Genomic DNA, 20,771 nt, shown 5'->3' with positions numbered 1-20,771 from the left:
CTAGTTTCTCACCTTGGGGAGCTCCAGTGTTATTTGTGAAAAAGAAGGATGGATCATTGCGATTATGTATTGACTATCGTGAACTGAATAAGGTAACTATTAAGAATAAATATCCTTTGCCAAGGATTGATGATCTTTTTGATCAATTGCAAGGAGCAATAGTATTCTCGAAAATTGATCTTCGGTCTGGATATCATCAATTAAAGGTGAGAAATGAGGATATATCAAAAACTGCTTTTAGAACGAGGTATGGACATTATGAATTTTTGGTGATGTCTTTTGGATTAACCAATGCTCCTTCAGTGTTTATGGATTTAATGAATCGTGTCTTTGCACCGTATTTGGATACCTTTGTCATTGTTTTTATTGATGACATTTTGATTTATTCTAAGACACGAGAACTTCATAGAGATCATTTGAGGATTGTGTTGAACTTATTGAGGGAAAAACAATTATATGCAAAGTTCAAGAAATGTGAATTTTGGTTAGAACAAGTGGCATTTTTGGGCCATATTGTTTCTAAGGAAGGAATTTCTGTAGATTCTTCTAAGATTGAGTCTATTCAACAATGGTCCATTCCAAAGACAGCTTCAGATGTGAGAAGTTTTCTGGATTTAGCAGGATATTATCGAAGGTTTATAGAGAACTTCTTAAAGATAGCATTGCCATTGACGAGTTTAACTCGTAAGTCAGTCAAGTTTGAGTGGACTATAGCATGTCAACAAGCATTTCAAGAGTTGAAAGATAAGTTGACTTCTGCCCCTGTGTTGGTACTTCCTTGTGGTACTGAAGATTTTGTTGTTTATTCAGATGCTTCAAAATTGGGGTTAGGTGCTGTACTGATGCAGCATGGGAAAGTGATAGCTTATGCTTCTCGTCAGTTAAAGGACTACGAGAAAAATTATCCTACTCATGATTTGGAGTTAGCAGCTGTGGTGTTTGCATTAAAGATTTGGCGACACTATCTTTATGGTGAGAAATGTGAAATTTTTACAGATCACAAAAGTTTGAGTTATTTGTTTTCACAAAAAGAATTGAATATGCGGCAGCGGAGATGGTTAGAACTTGTCAAGGATTATGATTGCACCATTAGCTATCATCCTGGTAAAGCTAATGTGGTTGCAGATGCTTTGAGTCGCAAGTCAAGTTCAGAATTAAATGCTATGATTTCTAAATTTTTGTTGCTTGATTTGCAAAGAAATGAGATAAATTTGGTATCTTCAGGGACAGTGGCTCGATTATCTACATTAGTTCTCCGCTCAACTTTGTTTGATCGAATTTTGAAGGAACAACAGTCTGATGTTCAGTTATTGGAGTTAAAAAGGAATAAAGAATTATCAGGAGTTTCTGAATTTGGAGTGAATCGTGATGGTTTGATTACCTTTCGAGGTAAAATATGTGTTCCTATTGGTGATAACATACGAAGAGAGGTACTCATAGAAGATCACACGGCGCCATACTCTGTACATCCTGGTGGTACTAAGATGTACCAATATCTTCGACGTCTTTATTGGTGGCCAGGTATGAAGAAAGACATTACAGTATTTGTTTCTGAATGTCTAACCTGTCAGCAGGTTAAGAGTGAACACCAAAGACCGGCGGGATTATTGCAATCTTTGCCTATACCGCAATGGAAATGGGAACACATCACAATGGATTTTGTGGTTGGATTGCCAAGGACTCAGAAAGGTTTCAATTCTATTTGGGTGATTGTTGATCGATTGACTAAATCATCGCATTTTCTTCCTGTCAAGACAACATATTCTATGAATCAATATGCCGATGTATATATTCAAGAAATTGTGAGACTTCATGGTATACCTGTATCTATAGTGTCAGATCGTGATCCGAGGTTTACATCAGAGTTCTGGAAAAGTTTACATCGAGCTTTGGGCACGAAGTTAGCCTTTAGTACTGCCTAACATCCTCAAAGCGACGGGCAATCAGAAAGGGTTATTCAAATTCTTGAGGATATGTTAAGAGCTTGCACAATTGATTTTCCTGGGAGTTGGGATTCCAAGTTGCCATTAGTTGAATTCACATATAATAATAGTTACCAGTCTTCCATTGGCTTAGCACCTTATGAAGCATTATATGGAAGAAAGTGTAGATCTCCTTTGTATTGGGAAGAGGTAGGTGAAATAAAGATGTTGGGCCCTGAGTTGGTTCAACAAACAGCAGATGTTGTGGCGTTAATTCAAGAAAGATTGAAGACAGCTCAATCTAGACAGAAAAGTTATGCCGATGTTAGAAGACGGCCTTTGGCATTCGAGGTTGGTGATCATGTTTTTATCAAGATAGCTTCTCTCAAAGGAGTTATGAGATTTGGCAAGAAAGGTAAGTTAAGTCCTCGATACATTGGACCATTTGAAATTCTAAATAAGATTGGAGAGCGAGCCTATCGTCTTGCTTTGTCACCGGACTTGGACCGAGTTCATAATGTATTTCATGTATCCATGCTTCGTAAGTATATTGCTAATCCATCTCATGTTCTTCGGTACGAGTCATTGGAACTTTTGCCTAACCTAAGCTATGATGAAAAGCCGGTTCAAATTCTTGATCGTAAGGTTAAGGTGTTAAGGAACAAAGAAATTGGCATTGTCAAGGTTCTTTGGAGAAATCAAGTGATTGAAGAGGCCACGTGGGAACCTGAAGAGGAGATGAAGCAACGTTATTCTAATCTATTCGTTAATAGGTAATTTCGGGGACGAAATTTTTATAAGGAGGGGAGATTGTAATATCCCAAGTTTTTATTGTGCTATGATAAATGATTTCATGTTTTATGGTTATGGGATATTCATATATTGATATGGTCAAGTTTTAGTGTTGTTTATAGTTCATGTTATTGTCAATGGGTTAGAGAAATTATAGGGGCCTAGTTGTTGATGAATATGGGAATGGACAAGTTTTGGTGATGGTTTTATGCTTGATTTTAGAAGGAGTTTGGTTGTTAAAATTCATAATAATTGAGTGGAATAAGAAAAGGTTGGATAATAAGTCAAGAAAAGGCGTTTTTAGGAGTTCGTGTCGGAGGATTAGAGCTAGGGTGCAGCGTGTAGCGCTGCTGTGCGGCGCAGCAGCGCACCCGCGCTGCCACAGGCAGCGCAGGGGCGCTGCCTGCGCCGAACAAGCAGCGCACCCGCGCTGCCAGAGGCAGCGCGGGTGCGCTGCCTTTGCGCTGCCTGCGTGGGGCAGCGCTGCCCAATCGAGCGCAGGTGCGCTGCCCAATTTTTTTTAAACGAAAAGTGTGGTTCCAAAATGCGATTTTAAGCTTGGGAATTGATTTTTATGCTTGGTATTGATAAATATCTTCATTCCTTCATTTCTCATTTCTCTCTCATACGTTTCCTTCTCATCTTCTTCACAAAAATTCTCTCAACCAAATCTTCATCAATTCAAGGATTTTTGAGGGAACCTTAGCATCTCCTAGTCTAGGTGCTAGCTTCAAGGTAAGATCTTAATTATTTATGGGTTTTGTGAAGAATTGTTGGGTTGGATGGATACGTTGACTTCATGGATCTAAGTATATATTATGTTAATTCATAGTTTTTATGGTGTTTATTGTTGTAGGGATTCTTTTGAGGTCATCTTTGCAACCAAGTGTTGATTGGGTTGTAAGTAGAAGCTATTTCTTGTGCTCACATGATATATATGTATCCAAGCCATGTTTATTGATGTCTAGCTTCTTTTATGGTTATATTATGCCATATTCATTGTTATATATTCAAAGATCCAAGAATTCCATTGATTTCATTGATAAAGAAGCTAGCAAACTATTGTGCTTATCAAGTGTTTGATGAATTGTCCCAATGAATTTCATATGCTACAATCCTTTGTGCATATCAAGTGTTTGATGAATTGTTCTAATGAATTTCATATGTTCCAATCCAAGAAATGATAGTAATTCATGCATGTCATTGGCCAATCACATGAAGAGTGTCTCTCACAGCCTGGTATATATTTTCATATATCACATAGATGCTATACATAGATTATCTCTCACAGTCCGATATATATTTATATATATCAACAGAGATAATATTCACAGGTCACAGATTACAAGTTACAGACTATCATTTCATTTCATGGTTATCTCTCACAGTCCGATATATATTTATATATATTAACAGAGATAACATTCACAGATTATAGATCATTGAGCTATTGTTCCATATTCATGCTATGGTATACCATCTATATTATTCTTTCATTATTGTTCATTGAAGATGGTATTGTTCACGTTTATTGCCATTGAGATATTTCAAGCCAAGCCATATAAATATGTATTTGTTATGTAAAGTTCTCTACTTACTGAGTTTTATCTCATTCCAGTTATTTCATGTGATGCAGGTAATAAAAAGATTTGAAGCAGATTGTCCAAGGAGAAGAAGTCATATAGCTATTGAAAATGGAACAACTTTTATTTGGTTATGTTAATGTTTTATTGGTGTGAGTTGAACATTTAAAGTTTTAAAAATATCATGTATTTTATTATATGTATTGTGGGTATTTGATTTATGATGTATTGAATTTATGTATTGTTTGGTTTGTATTTTATGAAAATGGTTACAATGGATATAAAGTATATTTTCTTTACGATAAATGCTTCCGCTGATGTCAGGTTATTTTTAGATTTAAAATGTTTATTTAAGTGGGGTGTTTCAATTGCTGAGAGGGCCACGAGTGATTTGCTGATTGGTCCAAACTGGGCTATTAACATAGAGTTGTGTGACATGATAAATATGGATCCCAGTCAAGCGAAAGATGCACTGAAGATACTAAAGAAAAGGTTGGGGGATAAAGGCCCTAAAATACAGCTCCTTGCGCTCTTTGTGCTAGATACTCTTAGCAAAAATTGCAGGGAGAACGTTTTTCAGCAGATAGTTGAATGGGATATTTTACATGATATGATCAAAATTGTAAAGAAAAAGCCCGATTTAAATGTGAGGGAGAAGATTTTAGTGTTGATCGATACTTGACAGGAAGCTTTGGAGGGACCTAGAGGAAGGTTCCCCATTATTATTCTTCTTAAAATGAATGAAGTTTACTAGATTATAATTTCCACCTCGAGTGGAAAATAGTGTGCCATTGTTCACTCCGCCACAAACCCATCCAGTAGTTCATCCTACTGTTTATAAAGAAGTTGTTGTTCAAGCCTCTCTCGATTCTGATGCTTCTGGACTCAGTTTGCCAGAAATTCTGAATGTTAAGGGACTCGCAGATGTTCTAATGGAAATACTGGGTGCCCTGGATCCAAAAAATCCTCATGGTATCAAGGACGAGGTTATTGTTGCCTTGTTTGAGCAGTGTCATTCGTACCAAAAACTATTCATGGCTCTTGTGAATAAATGGCTCTTGTGAATAATACCTCAGATAAGGATCTTATATGCAAAGGGTAGGCCTTAAACGATGATTCGCAGCGAGTTCTTAGTATTCACAATGATGTTGTGATGCGAACACGGATGTGCAAGCCCCAAGTAAAGCATGGGATCCCTTAGAGTTGCCAGAAGGACCAATCACGAGGGGACGACTGAAAAGATTCAAGGAAGCATTGCAGGGATTTATGAGCAAGGATGAAAGACTTAAAAGAGAGGTGCAAAGAGCTGAAGGGTTCGTGATGCAGGGGAGTAAGTTTGGAAGCCAAAGGAATATTATCCAAGTGATGAAAGAAGAGGAATCCAAAAGCTTCGGCGCCTGAGCGGCCAAAGATTACCGCCCGAGCGCCACACTTACTGTCCGAGGATAAAAATTCCAGAATGCCTCGTGCCCGAGCGGTCACATTCTACCGCCCGAGCGCGAGTCCTTTCGAGAAATATTTTAATTTCTTAATTTAGAGTTTTAATTGTTTAGGTAACTAGATTTTGAGATCTACTTGATATGTAACCAATATTGGACGAATTTTTTGACACAATAGACATTATTCATTGATAGTTTATCAAACTTTGAGATTTTTCTCTCAACTTTCAAGGCTTTTGCTTTGTTCTTCAAAAATCAAACTTATCAAAGTTTTTAACTTTGTGGCGTTTGTCGATTGATTTCATACGGATTGTCAAGGACGTGTTCTTTGAAGGTTCGTCTTGTTTCTCAATTGTTTATCGTGAATATTTGTTGCTAAGTTTTTATAATTTAGAGGTGAATATCACACATTCAAACTTGATTCAAAAGATCGGGACAACAACGATTCTTTGTTCGTTATTAAATTGAGGACTCGATTCGATTTTAATCGTGTTTGCTATTTATTCGTACAAAGATTCACATCATTTGGTATCAGAGCTTAGGTTACTTGAAATCAAGTAAGTTTATCACGTTATTATTTCGTTCTATTATCAGATCTGTTATCATTCCGTTCTTTTTTCAGATCTAAATTTTTTGTATATCGTTCTTCGTCAGTTTTTGAAATTTTGGTGATTATTTTTGTTGGGATTTTTGAGAATACTCAGCCTAGCAAAAAAAAAAAAAAAGTACAAAAATTCCGAAAATTCACCATTATTTTTTTGAGTATTTTGTTCTATTCTTTTTTGTGAGTCATATACAATTTGTTCACAAGTTGAACTTGATTGTTTGATATACTCAAATTACAAAGCTTGAAGCCCTTGAGAGAACTCTTGAAATTGAGTGAAAATACTTTTGTGCGAGTGAAATTTCTTTGGAGTGAACAGTGATTATTTGTTGTGAGCAAAAAAAAAAATTAGAAAGGAGTGACGAGCGACTTTCTTTGGAGTGACCGTGAGCTTTTGGGTGAGGATTATATCTTGTTTTCTACTAACGTTTTCTTGCAGGTACAAAACTGAAATTAAATGGAGAGGGAGGTAGGAGATAGTTCGAACCCGGGGTTGTCTAAGGTTCAAATGGAGGCGTTGTTTGGGCATTTTAGTAAGATGATGAGGAATGAAATGGAGACCATACATGAGAGGTTGGATAAAATTGAATTTAGCACTCGTGGAGATAAGTCTAAGCTTGAAAATATGGGTAGAGGAGTAGAAGAGGAAGATTATGATTTGGGAGGAGACGAAGAGAGTCAAAATGAGAATTGGGGTAGGAATGGAAGAGGTAGAGGATTTGGGAGAGGTAAAAGAGAAGCCGTAAGGGGTAGATATGATGGGAATAGGTATGATGGAAATATGGGTAGTATTAAGATGAGAATTCCTTCATTCAATGGGAAATCTGACCCGGATGCCTATTTAGAATGGGAAAAGAGGGTAGAGTTTGTGTTTGAATGTCACCACTACTCCGAACAAAAGAAAGTTAGGTTGGCAGTGGTGGAGTTTCTAGACTATGCTCTCATTTGGTGGGATCAATTAGTGACCACTAGAAGGAGGTATAATGAGAGGCCCATTGAATCTTGGGATGAGATGAAGAGGGTCATGAGGAAGCTGTTTGTGCCCAATCACTACTATAGGGAGATGTTTAAGAGGCTACAAACTTTGAGGCAAGGGTTGAAGAGTGTTGATGACTACTATAAGGAGATGGAAGTAGTCATGATTAGGACAAACATGGAAGAGGATAGTGAGGCGACCATGGCACGATTTATATGTGGTTTGAACAGGGAAATTCAAGATCAAGTGGAGCTTCGACACTACTTGGATCTAGATGAGATGGTGCAAATGGCCATAAAGGTGGAGCAACAACTCAAAAGACGTGGAGTTGGCCGCAACAATCAAACTGGGGGTTCATCATCTTCTTGGAAATAAAATGTGGTGAAGCGTGAGGAGAATAAAGTGGTGAGCAAGCCCAAATTTGAGACCAAACAAGAGGCGCCTAAACAAGGAGTGCAAGGTAAATCTGAAACTCCTTCTAATCGATCTAGAGATGTTAGATGTTTTAGGTGTCAAGGGTTGGGTCATATTTCTAGTGAATGTCCTAACAAAAGGGTAATGATTTTAAATGATTATGGTGAGTATGAATCTAATAGTGAGGTTGATGATGATGATGAGATGCCTGCGTTAGAGGATCCTGATGAGGGATATGAGGCGGTTGTAGGTGAAATACTAGTGACTAGGCGAATCATGAGTGCCCAAGTCAAGGAGGAGGAGACTAACCAAAGGGAAAACTTGTTCCATACTAGATGTTTTGTGAATGGCAAGGTTTGCAATCTTATCATAGATGAGGGAAGTTGTACTAATGTGGCTAGTAGTGAGACGGTAGAGAAATTGGGTTTACCTACACTAAAGCATACTCAACCATATAGACTCCAATGGTTGAATGATTGTGCGGAGGTGAAGGTGAACAAACAAGTCTTGGTGTCTTTTTCTATTGGGAAGTATGTGGATGAGGTTTTGTGTGATGTAGTACCCATGCATGCATGTCATATATTGTTGGGTAGGCCTTGGCAATACGATATGAAGGTGACTCATGATCAATGTTCTAAAATTCGGCCTAGGCGCTAGGCGGTGGCCGGCCACACCGATAAGGTGCTCGGCGGCCAGCCCAGGCGCTAGGCGGGCTTGGGCGCGCCTAGGCGGGCCTGGGTGCGCCTAGGCGGAGGCTGGGCGCCTAGGTGGGCCTGAATTAAAAAAAAAATTTGGGCTTTAAAATTTAAAATTCAATGATCCGCTAAAAAGCCCATTTTAAAAAATAAAATTTTGGCCCACTAGGTATGCTGATGTCTTTCTGGGCTGCTGTTGTTCACGTTATTTTCCAAAAGCGCTCCTCGTTCCAGAAGGCAGAAGCACTCCTCGTTCCAGAAGTACTCGTTCAAGGTGTTCGTTCCAGATTCCAGAAGCACTCCTCGTTCAAGGTATTGGCCGTGCATTTAATTATTTGGAATAAGTATTGTTGTATTGGCCGTTCCAGAAGCACTCCTCGTTCTCCCACTAGGCATGCATGCTGTTTGTTATTTACTTTAATGGGTGGCCATTGTTGAAGAAACTATTAGTGAGACTTGATTTTACAGAATGTTCAGAAAGTTGTGCAGTTTGTATTAGTGTTGCTGTTACTTTAATGTTGCTGTAAAAAATTGAGCTTTTACAGAATGTTCAGAAAGTTGTGTGGTTTCTATTAGTGAGGCTTGATTTTCAGTTTGTGTATTTTTTTTATGACCCTTGTGATTTGTGTGCATAATTATATGGTTCATGAAAGTAGAACTTTTGTGAACGTGGGTGTTTGGGATGGCTATTGGCGCAACTTGCAAGAGGTTTATGGTAGAAGCAGTAGGCGTTGACTCGTATTGTGTGGTGGTCTATGGTAGAAGCAGTAGGTTTATAACCTTGAGTGTGGCAATTAGAGTTGGTGTATGCAAATGAAGACAACTCTAACAAACTAATTTTCCAGTGTAATCTTATGATGGTTGTTTCATGTTTGTATCTAAATGTACTTAAAAATCTACTGTGACTATATCATTACTTGCTCAGTGTCATTTTTCTTCATGCTTCAAAATATATGGAGTGACTTTGAGCTTTTTGGTACTATCATTTGTTTGTTGTTATCACATTAAATTTTCAGGTCTATTGTGACTATATCATTACTTGCTCAATGGCAAGCAATCCATCGTCGACTGCATCCACCACTCAGCCTGAATCTGGGATTTTGAAAAGAAAGTCGAATGACATTGGATGGGAGTTTGGTATGATGATTAATCCTAAGAACCTCGACAAAGTTAAATGTAAGTTGTGTGGAAAAATTATGTCTGTTGGAGTGTATAGAATCAAGGAGCACATAGGAAATATACCTGAAAATGTATCTGGGTGTCGAATCGCATCTCAAGAAGATCGTAATAAGTGCAAACAGGCTATTTTAGAAGGGAAGAACAAAAAGAAAAACAAAATACTGGAAGAAAAAAGTTGTAGAGCGGAGGTGAATATTTCTCTAGACGAAGAAGAAGATGCTGAAATTGAAGGGATAGATGGAATTAAAAAGCCTCATCTACTTGGTCCCATGGATAGATATGCATCGATGATTGCTCCAGAAAATGTAAGTTCAAGTGGGAGTAAAGTGCTTCGTCAAAAAATATAAATGAGGCTCTTTTCAAAGAGAGAACTCAACAAGTTCAACAATATGTTGGGAGATGGGCTTATGAAAATGGAATCTCATTCAATGCTCTTGATAATGATAGTTTCAAGCAACTAATGGAGGCAAGGGGTCAATTTGGGCCAGGGTTCAAGCCTCCAACTCAATATCAACTTAGAGAGCCAATTTTGAAAGCTAAAGTTGAAAGAACAAAGCAATTGTTGAAGAAGCACGAAGAAGAATGGGCGAAGAATGGGTGCTCGATTATGACATATGCATGGAGTGATAGAAAAAGAAGAAGCATATTAAATTTGTGTGTTAATTGCAAGGAGGGTACAGTATTTTTAGAGTCTAAGGAGTCTTCAGACGAGGCACATACAGCTGGACTTATTTTTGAGTATGTTGACAAGTGTGTTGAACAAGTAGGAGCTCATAATGTTGTTCAGATTGTAACTGCAACGACCCGAAAATCAGATTTCGTATAAACCATGCATAATTGCTACTATTTAAATTAAAAATGAATATTTTATATAAGTATGAAGTGTTTGAATTATTTTAATAAATTTTAAGTCATGATTATTTATTTTAAAGGTAGATGTTTAGTTTTATTTTTTTCAAGATTAATACGCGAGGTCGGACCGGAGTTTGGAGATTTGAGATAAGATTAATAATAAGATTAATAATAAGAAAAATATCCCTAAATTTAATTTAAGTCAAAGAATAATTTAATTTAAAGAAAAAAAAAATGTCTTTGGGATTTAATAAATTAATTGGAGCTAAGTAATTAAATAAGTTCTCTTAGATTCAATATTTAATTAAAGTTTAAATTAAATAAGTAAGCAAGTAGGGATAAGTAAATCTAGGTATAACATATTCAAGAAATTAAGCATAGCATTGGAATATTTAAAAATTGAGGTCATGAATGCCATGCAAGATTCTAAGCAAAATTCTAAACTAAATTAATTGGTTAATGTATTAAAATATATATAACGGGGGTTTGAAATCTTAAACAATTAAAATACAAATTTAAACCATAAAATACCATTCAAAATAAGTTGGAGTTTGGTCAATACAATTCAAAGATGTAGTAAACCATTCAAACCATCCTCAATGACCCTTAAGGTGGATTTAATTCCTCATAGTTAAATCACTAATTAATAGTAATTCAAATACTATGATACACATCATTTCTCCTCAACTTATTACCTGGTAATTAAATGAAAACATACAGCAGGTTGAAGAAAAGAATCGGCCAACTCAAGGAGAGGAAGAAACAATTTGATAATCATTCACCTCCTTGACTTGTAACCCCCAACTTAATGTGTATTATAGCCCCTTTAACACCTCCTTTATCATACACCTTCACCCCTAACATCATATACACCCATATGCTCGAAAACATCAGTAAGAACAGCAGCCTAAGTCGTGAGAATAGCAGCAAATCAGTAGGAGAACAAGAGGAGAAATCCAACTCGGTTCCGTCGCGTCGTAGTGTCGTTTTGATTTGTTTTGTGTCAAAACAAATTCCAGGCATGTATATATTATTCCTTTGCTCTACAATCAAGTTATATTATCTATTTTAAATCAGTATATGTTCATAAATCAAGTGACAAAACCATTTTTTGACAGCAACACTTTTGAAAAATCTGTACAGCACCTAGGCATTTGGATTGTGCTTCATGGTTGCTGTAATCTTGTTGGTTTCGGGGGTGTTTCGTTTCCAGGCAACCAAGTCTGTTGTTAGGCATGAATTAGAAGGTGTTATGGTGTTATTGGTCCATTGGGTTGCATCCACACACTCACAAATAAAGGAATGACAGCAACTTTTTCAAAACTACAGATTTGAGCTTCATTTTTGGTTCTTGGGTTGTTAAGGGGAGTATTCGAATCTTGGTTGTCCTAGGGACTGTAGCCATGGTTAGAACCCTCCCTTAACATGTCTAGGACATGACCAAGGTGTCCTTTCCAAGCTTGGTACACGGATCCTTCAGAATTTCACAACAACAACACAAATGCATTTCGGTTTCTTCAAATTCTGTGTATATCCCCTTTCGGTTTTTGGATGTTGTGGGGATTATGGTTGGCTCCTAGCCTGTAGCCATGGTTCATACAACACTTCATCATGTCTAGATCAAGCTGTGGTTGATGAAATAGCCAATGGAATGACCCACGACAGTAACACAACCCAATACATTTCATTGCACAGATTTGGTGCACTCGGTTGATACCTTCGGTTGTCTTAGGTAATGGCTTGGTTTGTGGTTGGCTTTTAGCCCTTAGCCATGGTCCAAGCCATGCCTTAGGATGTTGGTAAGAGTCCTTGGGCGGTGGTTCAAGCCCATAGTCATTTATTTCAGGATTTTCACCACAAACAAGTAAACTGCTACTGCTGCACTTTTCCAGCAGCTTTGATCTTCGGTTTTGGTGCTTGTTTGAGTTCTTGTTTGGCTTTTAGCCCATGGCCTTGGACTGTACACTACCTTAATGAGTTAGGAAAGTCATGTTTTTGGCCGTTCGTGATTTGGTCGAGTTTAGAGGTCGTACGGGAATTTACGGTGAAAGGTGCCAAAATGACTCTCGAAGGAGTGTTTTATGTTTTTGGATTCCTTTCACCTATTTTAGTATTTTACAGTTATGATGCATGTTTTTCAGTATGTTTGGGGTATTTTAATCATGGTTAAACGTCGGTTTAATGTTGGTTCGGGTTGGTACGAAGCTATGGTTAAAAATCAAGTTGTTGGTCCGAGTCGTCTCGTTTTTGGTTCTATTGTTAAGTTTTTGTCAAGTTAAGATTTATTGCATGTGTCACATATTAGTAGTAAGTCGCAGCAAGCCTGGGAACGATCCAACTCATCCGGTAAAATAAATTTATAATTATATTACGTTCATAAAAATATAAAATGTTTATTTTTGAGATATATGCTATATGTCTTGTGGCCACCTTATGCTTATGGGTTTGGAAGTCGGTAGGCGCAACCGAGGACCTCTCCGCCCGGTGACTTACGACCGGTTTATGATTATGTATGGGTACGAACATCCAGTCCAAGGGCTGTGATTGATCTCTACCGCCAAGTATACTGTGGTTTAGTCTGATCAGGCGCTTACGCTATGTTATGGGCCACTTGCTTAGAAACATTATCTCTACCAGAAAAATTATGATATGTTATGACAGAGCTCTATTGAGCAAAGTTTTTACGTATGAATTTTCAGATATGCACGTATTTATAATTATTCATGATACGATTTTCACCGTACGCTCTACGATACTTTATTTTTAGGATGCATGTGATTTTATGATATATTGACTTGTTATTCACGATATATACATGTTGAGTCTTTAGACTCACTAGACTTGATTGTTGTAGGTATTGATGAGGCCGAGACTGCGGGCGGAGACCAGTGAGCGATCTTGGGACAGCAGTAGTAGACCCGAGGACCTCATGATTTAGTTTATGCACCTTTTATCATTCAAACTTAATTTTAACATGTTGGATTATTTTTAAATTGCTGTTTGAAATACATTGTTGACTTCCGCTGTTATTTTAAAGTTAAACCTATTTACATGTTTATTTTATAAATCGGGCAAGTTATTTATTTAGAAAAAATTTTAATAACTCCGCAAAATTATGAATACGAAATACGGGCCTTTACAGTCATGTGAGGCCCGGGGCCGAAGAGGGCGGGGGTTGATCGCCGGTGCCATCAGTTGCACGGACAATGAGCGGCTCCTGGCAGGCTTCTAGGTGGAGGGAACATGAATGAACCTACCCACACGAGAATGAGAGGGATTCCGAGACTGTTCAATGTAATGGACTGTACAGCTGAAGAGGGCTTAAAAGGTTTGATTTGTACTACTCATATCACGAAGGTGCATCTTCTTTTCTGTAGCCCATCACATAAGAACTCCAAAGTTAAGCGTGCTTGACTTGGGGCAATTTTGGGATGGGTGACCTCCTGGGAAGTTTCCCAGGGTGCGTGTGAGTGAGGACATAAGCACGCTGGAAAGACTCGTCTTGATACAGTGAGGATAGTCGTCGAATCTGGGGCGTTACAGTTGGTATCAGAGCCGACCTCTCTTAGTACGGTGTGGTTCGGGGACGAACCAAGCAGAAGCTGGTGGGCATGTGAGGCCCGGGGCCGAAGAGGGCGGGGGTGATCGCCGGTGCCATCAGTTTCACGGACAATGAGCGGCTCCTGGCAGGCTTCTAGGTGGAGGGAACATGAATGAACCTACCCACACGGGAATGAGAGGGATTCCGAGACTGTTCAATGTAATGGACTGTACAGTTGAAGAGGGCTTAAAAGGTTTGATTTGTACTTCTCATATCACGAAGGTGCATCTTCTTTTCGGTAGCCCATCACATAAGAACTCCAAAGTTAAGCGTGCTTGACTTGGGGCAATTTTGGGATGGGTGACCTCCTGGGAAGTTTCCCAGGGTGCGTGTGAGTGAGGACATAAGCACGCTGGAAAGACCCGTCTTGATACAGTGAGGATAGTCGTCGAATCTGGGACGTTACAGTAACAGACAATGCCACCAACAATATGGTTGCGGCTAAATTGATGAAAGAAAAGCGGCCAGGGATATTTTGGAGTTCATGTGCAACTCATACTGTTAATCTAATGCTTGAAAGTATTGGCAAGCTTCCAAGATTTAAAAAGATTATCGACCAAGCCAAGTCTTTTACAATTTTCATTTATGCTCACCATAAGACTTTGTCATTGATGAGAAGTTTTACAAAGAAAAGAGACGTAGTCCGGCCAGGAGTTACCAGGTTTGCATCAAACTTCCTCACATTGCAAAGTTTGATTGAGAAAAAATCTAGTTTAAGGGCCATGTTTACAAGTGATATGTGGGAGAACTGTAAATGGTCAAAGACAAACAAAGGGAAATTGGCTTACTCCACTGTGATGAGCATGAGTTTTTGGAATGGTGTGTCACTTTGTTTGAAAATATTTGCTCCTTTGGTAAGAGTTCTGCGATTGGTTGACGGAGATAGAAAGCCATCCATGGGGTTTCTATATGGGGAGCTTCTTCGAGCTAAAGAAGATATCAAGGTGGCCTTGAACAATGTCGAATCAAATTATCAACCTATCATAGTGATTATTGAGTAAAAAATGAAGGATAGACTGGATACATCATTGCATACCACGGCCTTTTTGTTGAATCCCTACTTCTACTACAAAGATAGTTCTATTGCTCTTTATGGAGAGGTCGCGGCAGGGATTTTTGAATGCATGGAAGTTTTGCATGCCGATGAGTTTGATGCAAGATACAATTATTAACAATGAATTTGCAAAATATAGAGATAAGTCTGGGTTATTTGGGAAAGCATTGGCTGCAAAAGCATGTGAAAAAAATGACGATACATTTGATCCATGTACATGGTGGAGTACCTACGATGCTCAAACACCCAACTTGCTAAGAGTGGCATTGAGGATTCTTTCATTAACTACAAGTTCATCTGGGTGTGAAAGAAATTGGAGTGCATTTGAAGGAGTAAGTTTAAACTTTAATTGAAATAAATTATTAATAATTTTTAAAGTGTATGTTCATATTCCTAACTATACTAATTACTTTCTCTGTTTTTTTTTCAGATTCATACAAAGAAAAGAAATAGGTTGGATGTCAGTAGGTTGAACAATCTAGTATTTGTCCAATTTAATGCTAGATTGTTTAACAAGCAAAAAAGAGAGAAAGAAAGGAACGTCGACGTCCTTCTTGAAAAAGATGCTTCAAATGCACAAGGTTGGATTGTGGATGGTGAGGAAGAAAATGAAGTTGAACCAGGTTCGGGGCTCACTTGGCAATTAGTTGATGAAGCAACTGGGGCAAATGAAAATCTACAACCCCGAAGAAGCTCTAGAGTTAGAGAACTTCATGAGGATGATTTTGAATCTGAAGAAGAAGATGATGATCACAATGATGATAATGATTTTGTGTCCGATGATGAACAAGTTGTTGAAAATTTCGGAGAAGAAGAAGTGGAGTAAATTTGTGATGACACATTAGACTATTTTATTGTGAATTTTGGAAGAAATCTGAATTATTTCTTATTTTATTGATATGACACATTAGACTATGTTGGGAATATTTTGAACGTATTTTAAATTTGATGTTATTGTATTGAAGTTCTAGTATGTGATTTATTATATTTTAATATCGTAGAATCCGATTAGCGGCGCCTAGGCCCCGCCTAGGCGGCCTAGGCGCTAGGCGCTGGACTGTCGCCCGACTAACGCCTAGCGAATTTTATAACCTTGCTCATGATGGTTTCAAGAATAAGTACTCATTTGTATTGAAGAAAGAATCCATTGTATTACTTCCATTGTCCCCAAAGCAAGTGTTGGAGGACCAATTGAAAAAAAAGAAAAGAGATGAGGCCGAAAAAAAGAGTGAACTAAAAAGTGAGGTGGCCTTTGAAAATAAAAATGAGATGGCTGAAAAAAAGAGAGATAAAAAGAGTGAGATAGCCATAGACAAGAAAAAAGAGAGAAAAGAAAATGAGAGAAAAGAAAATGAGAGGAAAGAGGCCAAAAAGAAATCATATATGGCCCAAAAAGGTGAGTTGAAACAATTGTTGTACACACATGAACCACTTGTGTTGATTCTTTATAAAGAGATCCTCTTTGACACAAGTGATATAGCCGGATCCCTTCCGAGCATTGTTGTTTCACTTTTGTAGGAATTTGATGATCTATTTCCGGAGGAGCTACCTCAAGGGCTACCACCATTGAGGGGGATTGAGCACCAAATTGACTTGATGCCCGGAAGTGCATTGCCGAATCGTCCAGCTTATAGGAGCAATCCGGAGGAGACCAAGGAGCTTCAACGGCAAGTAAGTGAGTTGTTAGATAGAGGGTTTGTGATGCGAACGTGGACGTCCCAAGGAACGTCCCAAGGAAAGCATGGGATCCTTTGCAGTTGCCGGAGGGACCAATCACGAGGGGTCGACTAAAGAGATTCAAGGAGGCATTACTAGGAGTCATGAGCAAGCCGGAAGGGGTCGTGGTGCATGGGAGTGCGCTTGGAGGCCAACGGAATGTCATTCAAGCATTGGGGGAGCTAACCGAGTCTGGACGGACCTGCACACGGACCTACACACGAGGTCCGTGTCCTTTACAACCTGAGATGAGCTTTTCCAGTGCCTGCACGGACCTGAAGACGGACCCAGGCACGGGGTCCGTGCCCTATGTATTTGGCGAAGACAGTGCCTACACGGACCCGTACACGGAGGTGAGCACGAGGTCCGTGTCCCTTGTTCTCGACTGAAGATTATTTACAGTATGTACACGGACCCGGACACGGAGGTCTGCACGGGGTCCGTGTCTAGTGTTTTCTACGCGATTTTATTTCCTTCTTTAGAGTTTTGCTTTGTTAGGAAACTAGATTCTAGTAATCCTTTTGATATGTAAACATAATGGACGAATTTTGAACACACAATACACATATTATTTTGAGTTTTATCAAACTTGTGAGAATTTTCTCTCAACTTTTCAAGGCTTTAGCTTTGTTAAATCAAATCAAACTTATCAAAGTTTCTAACTTTGTGGCGTTTGTCGATCGTTCTTGTGCGGATTGTCGTAGACATCGTTCTTCGAAGGTTCGTTCTAATTTTCGATTGTTATTCCGTGTTTATTTGTTGCTAGACTGTTCGTAGTTTAGAGGTGAATAACACAACCATACTTGATTCAAAAGATCGGGAAAAACACACGAATCTTATTATCGTAATTGAATAGAGGGTGCGATTTATTTTTAATCGTGTTTGCTATTTATTCGTATCAAGATTCATATCAGTTTGTGCGTTAGTCCATGTCACCTTGTGTTGTACCTGTTTTATTAGTTCCTAAGAAGGATGGCTCATGGCGTATGTGTGTAGACTGTAGAGCAATCAATAACATAACCATTAAGTATAGGCATCCCATACCTAGACTAGATGATATGTTAGATGAATTGCATGGTGCTTGTATCTTTAGCAAGATTGATTTGAATAGTGGTTATCACCAAATTAGGATGAGGGAAGGTGATTAGTGGAAAACTGCATTTAAAACCAAATATGGGTTATATGAGTGGATGGTCATGCCATTTGGCTTAACTAACGCTCCTAGCACCTTTATGAGGTTAATGAACCATGTTTTGCATGCATACATAGGAAAATTTGTTGTTGTTTACTTTGATGATAGCCTAGTTTATAGCAAAAACTTGGATGAGCATGTTAGTCACTTGAGACTTGTGTTAATCACACTAAGGGCTGAAAATTTATATGCTAACTTAAAGAAATGTGATTTTTGTACAAGCAAACTTGTCTTTCTTGGTTTTGTGGTAAGCTCGCAGGGAATACATGTTGATGAAGACAAGGTAAGTGCTATTCGAGATTGGCCAACGCCTACTACTGTTGGTCAAGTCCGAAGTTTTCATGGCCTTGCAAGCTTTTATAGGAGGTTTGTAAAGGATTTTAGCACATTGGCAGCACCAATGACAGCGGTAATCAAGAAGAACGTTCCATTTCAATGGGGCGAGGAGCAAGAGAAGTCTTTTAATGTTATTAAGCAAAAATTATTTAATGCACATTTACTTGTTTTACATGATTTCACTAATACCTTTGAAATTGAATGTGATGCTTCAGGTGTAGGTATTGGTGGAGTGTTGATGCAAGGAGGGCGGCCGGTGGCGTACTTTAGTGAGAAGCTCAATGGAGCGGCGCTGAACTATCCCACGTACGACAAGGAGTTCTACGCACTCGTGAGGACTCTAGAGACGTGGCAGCACTACTTGAGGCCTAAGGAATTTGTGATCCATACAGATCATGAATCTCTAAAGCATATTAAGAGTCAGCAGAAGTTGAACAAGCGGCATGCCAAGTGGGTGGCATTCATTGAAACATTCCCCTACATCATCAAGTACAAACAAGGTAAGGAAAATGTAGTGGCCGACGCACTATCACGGAGGTACGTACTAATCTCTACCTTGGAGTCTAAAATTTTGGGGTATGAGCTTGTGAAAGACTTGTATGAAAGGAGTTTAAGAGTATATTTGAAACATGTATGCATGGTCCACTATAACAAATTTTATTTACATCATGGTTTCTTGTTTAGAGAAGATAGGTTACGCATCCCTAAATCATCCATTCGTGAACTAATTGTTAGGGAGGCACATGGGGGTGGTTTGATGGGACACTTTGGTGTGGCGAAAACTTTAAGTGCATTGCATGAACATTTTTATTGGTCATATATGAAGCGTGATTTTGAAAGAGTTTGTGATAAGTGCATAACTTGTAGGCAAGCTAAGTCTATGACACAACCACATGGATTGTATACACCACTTTCTGTCCCTAGTGAACCTTGGATTGACATATCTATGGACTTTGTTTTGGGATTGCCTAGGACTAAGAAGGGGAGGGATGCGATATTTGTTGTTGTTGATAGATTTTCTAAGATGGCACTTTCATTGCTTGTCACAAAACTGATGATGCATCTCACATCACGGATTTGTTCTTTAGAGAAGTCATTAGGTTGCATGGCATGCCTAAGACTATTGTTTCTGACCGTGATGTTAAGTTTCTGAGTTACTTCTGAAAAACTTTATAGGCTAAACTTGGCACAAAAGTGTTGTTCTCTACTACGTGTCATCCTCAAACGGATGGACAAACTGAAGTTGTTAATAGAACTTTAGGAACACTTTTGTGTGCAATACTTAAAAAGAACTTAAAAACTCGGGAGGATTGTTTACCATTTGTTGAATTTGCTTACAATTGTGGCGTGCATTCTACTACAACTTATTCGCCATTTGAAACTGTTTATGGTTTTAATCCTTTGACTCCGTTGGATTTGATGTCTTTACCTGTGAGTGAAAGGTTAAATATGGATGGCAAGAAGAAAGCTGAATTTGTTAGGGGATTGCATGAAATGGTCAAGGCCAACATTGAGAAAAGAAATGAGCAAAATGCCAAGCAAGCCAAAAAGGGAAGAAGAAGGTGATATTTGAGAAGGGAGATTGGATGTGGCTACACTTCAGGAAGGAAAGGTTCCCCGAGAAGAGACGTTCAAAGCTATTACCTAGGGCGATGGACCATTTCAAGTCCTTGAAAGGATCAATGACAATGCCTACAAACTTGATTTGCCAGGTGAGTACAACGTCAGTTCTACTTTTAATGTTAGTGACTTGTTGTTGTTTGATGTAGGTGACGAACTAGATTTGAGGACAAATCCTTCTCAAGAAAGGGAGGATGATGCGAACACAGATGTGCAAGCCCCAAGGAAAGCATGGGATCCCTTAGAGTTGCCAGAAGGACCAATCACGAGGGGACGACTGAAAAGATTCAAGGAAGCATTGCTGGTATTTATGAGCAAGGATGAAGGACTTACAAGCGAGGTGCAAAGAGCTGAAAGGTTCGTGATGCAGGGGAGTAAGTTTGGAAGCCAAAGGAATATTATCCAAGTGATGAAAGAAGAGGAATCCAGAATCTTCGGCGCCCGAGCGGCCAAAGATTACCGCCCGAGCGCCACACTTACTGTCCGAGGAGAAAAATTCCAGAATGCCTCGCGCCCAAGCGGTCACATTCTACAGCCCGAGCGCGAGTAGTACAGAACCCTCGGCGCTCGAGCGGTCATATTCTACCGCCCGAGCGCGAGTCCTATCGAGAAATATTTTAATTACCTAATTTAGAGTTTTAATTGTTTAGGTAACTAGATTTTGAGATCTACTTGATATGTAAACAATATTGGACAAATTTTTTGACACAGTAGACATTATTCATTGATAGTTTATCAAACTTTGAGATTTTTCTCTCAACTTTCAAGGCTTTTGCTTTGTTCTTCAAAAATCAAA

At 38.7% G+C, this 20,771-nt stretch overlaps 1 long non-coding RNA gene and 1 pseudogene across 1 annotated transcript; both read left to right on the top strand.

The window, feature by feature from the left end:
- The first annotated feature begins 4,571 nt into the window (after nucleotides 1-4,571).
- Nucleotides 4,572-5,498, top strand: LOC140810225 (TOM1-like protein 3; annotated as a pseudogene).
- Nucleotides 5,499-8,389: 2,891 nt separating this feature from the next.
- Nucleotides 8,390-16,207, top strand: LOC140810915 (uncharacterized). The gene is made up of 2 exons (XR_012113350.1): nucleotides 8,390-8,737; nucleotides 15,982-16,207. It is a non-coding gene; the product is annotated as an uncharacterized lncRNA (long non-coding RNA).
- Nucleotides 16,208-20,771: the final 4,564 nt, after the last annotated feature.

This window comes from Primulina eburnea, chromosome 13, assembly GCF_022965805.1.
Source record: "Primulina eburnea isolate SZY01 chromosome 13, ASM2296580v1, whole genome shotgun sequence".
NCBI classification, from domain to species: Eukaryota; Viridiplantae; Streptophyta; class Magnoliopsida; order Lamiales; family Gesneriaceae; genus Primulina; species Primulina eburnea.
Note: the sequence above shows the minus strand (reverse complement) of the source record. Positions and strands in the feature narration are given on the sequence as shown.